We start from the raw sequence: 2500 nt of genomic DNA on the forward strand, positions 1-2500 counted from the left end.
TGTGTTGCAATGTGTTGTGTTGCGTTGTGTTGCAATGTGTTGTATTGCGTTGTGTTGCGTTGCGTTGCAATGTGTTGTATTGCGTTGTGTTGCAGTGTGTTGTGTTGCGTTGCGTTGCGATGTGTTGTGTTGTGTTGCATTGTGTTGCGTTGTGTTGCAATGTGTTGTATTGCGTTGCGTTGCAGTGTGTTGTATTGCGTTGCGTTATGTTGTGTTGCAATGTGTTGTATTGAGTTGCGTTGCAGTGTGTTGTATTGCGTTGCGTTATGTTGTGTTGCAATGTGTTGTACTGTGTTGCGTGGCTTCGAATTGCGTTCCGTTATAATTGTGCTGCATTGTGCTGTGCTGTGCCCTGTTGTATGGAATGCTATGGAAAGGTACTGAGGCACTCGCTAAGAAGTAGCGATGACTCCAATACAACAACCCAATGTTCTTCAGCTGTTGGACATTCAAATTTGATCGCCTTCAGGGTGAATTCCTAGGAGGCAGACAGACAGACAGGTATACAGACAGGTAGACAGACAGACAGGCAGACAGGTAGACAGACAGACAGACAGACAGACAGACAGACAGACAGGCAGACAGATAGGCAGACAGAGACACGGATCGCTTCCAGTCAGCTGTGTACAAATCATCGTTGTGCTGATTTGTAGTAGACATACTGTTGACACAACGGGGGTAGATGTCCCTCTTGTGATAACTATCACTATCATTATCAATATAGACAGGCGCAATAGCCGCGTGGTTAAAGCGTTTGACTTTCAATCTGAGGGTCCTGGGTTCGAATCTCGCTAACGGCGCCATGTGGGTAAAGGGTGAAGATTTTTTTTTCCGATCTCCCAGGTCAACCATAATTATGTGCAGACCTGCTAGTGTCTGAACCCCCTTCGTGCGTATACGCACGCAGAAGATCAAATACGCACGTTAAAGATCCTGTACTCCATGCCAGCGTTCGGTGGGTTATGGAAACAAGAACATACCCAGCATGCACACCTCCGAAAACGGAGTATGGCTGCCTACATGGCGGGGTAAAAACGGTCATACACGCAAAAGCCCACTCGTGTAAAAAACGAATGAACGTGAGGGATACAGCTCACGAAGATTATCATGACCATTACGATGATGGTGATGATGATGATTATCATTGTGATTGTGATGATAATGATGACTAGTATTAGTATTTGTATTTGTATTTCTTTTTATCACAACAGATTTCTCTGTGTGAAATTCGGGCTGCTCTCCCCAGGGAGAGCGCGTCGCTATACTCACAGCGCCACACATTTTTCTGTATTTTTTCCTGCGTGCAGTTTTATTTGTTTTTCCTATCGAAGTGGATTTTTCTACAGAATTTTGCCAGGAACAACCCTTTTGTTGCCGTGGGCTCTTTTACGTGCGCTGAGTGCATGCTGCACACGGGACCTCGATTCATCGTCTCATCCGAATGACTAACGTCCAGACCACCACTCAAGGTCTTTGTGGAGGGGGAGAAAATATCGGCGGCTGAGCCGTGATTCAAACCAGCGCGCTCAGATTCTCTCGCTTCCTAAGCGGACGCGTTACCTCTAGGCCATCACTCCACATTAAGCTGTCATTCCACAGTAGTAGTAGTAGTAGTAGTATGTTTTGAAAACAGTGGGATAGAGAAACGGTATACATGAGTGGAAAGAGTATTGCTTTGGATTTTGCATTCGCTGTCAACAGTCTTATTTATTTATTTTTTTTTTATTTTTTTTATTTTTTTATTATTATTTAAAAAAAAAAATCATTTTATTAGTATTACTATTATTATTACTACTACCTTTTTCAATATTATAATTATTATTCATTTATTTATTTATTTATGTAAGCTTATCTATTATTTATTCCCCCTTTTTTTTTTTTTTTCTTTTTTTCTTTTTTTTTTCTCAAGGCCTGACTAAGCGCGTTGGGTTACGCTGCTGGTCAGGCATCTGCTTGCCAGATGTGGTGTAGCGTATATGGTTTGTCCGAACGCAGTGACGCCTCCTTGAGCAACTGGAACTGAAACTGAAACTGTCAACAGTGTTCAAATCATCGTCTGTCCATCTACTGTACTTGTACTATTAACAGTTCGGGCAGTCCCTAGCAGTGTTATCACTGTGTCATGAAAACAGCTGGTTAGATAAAGGGCATATCGCGTGTGAAGAAGAGTATTGCGGTTTATTATTTCAGTTTGGATTAGCTATCAACAGTGTTCAAAATGATCGTTCTGTTCATTTTTTTTGCTGTAAAACTATGTGTACTAACGGGTAGACCTAAACGTTTGCATCATTACAGTTGTTATTGGTTTATGAAAAGAGTGGTTTGAGAGTTTCAGTTTCAGTAGCTCAAGGAGGCGTCACTGCGTTCGGACAAACCATATACGCTACACCACATCTGCCAAGCAGATGCCTGACCAGCAGCGTAGCCCAACGCGCTTAGTCAGGCCTTGAGAAAAAAGTTCCCGCGAACCGGATTCGAACCTGTGACCTAAGGATCCCTG

At 42.8% G+C, this 2500-nt stretch overlaps 1 non-coding gene across 1 annotated transcript in view; it reads right to left on the reverse strand.

Annotated features, from left to right (window-relative positions):
• Positions 1-2459: 2459 nt before the first annotated feature.
• Trnay-gua (transfer RNA tyrosine (anticodon GUA)) overlaps positions 2460-2500 on the reverse strand; it is a 91-nt gene continuing 50 nt past the window's right edge. Inside the window, exon 2 of the tRNA in view lies at positions 2460-2495. This is a non-coding gene — a tRNA (tRNA-Tyr). The remainder of the gene's footprint in view (positions 2496-2500) is intronic.

This window comes from Babylonia areolata, chromosome 20, assembly GCF_041734735.1.
Source record: "Babylonia areolata isolate BAREFJ2019XMU chromosome 20, ASM4173473v1, whole genome shotgun sequence".
In the NCBI taxonomy this organism is placed as follows: domain Eukaryota; kingdom Metazoa; phylum Mollusca; class Gastropoda; order Neogastropoda; family Buccinidae; genus Babylonia; species Babylonia areolata.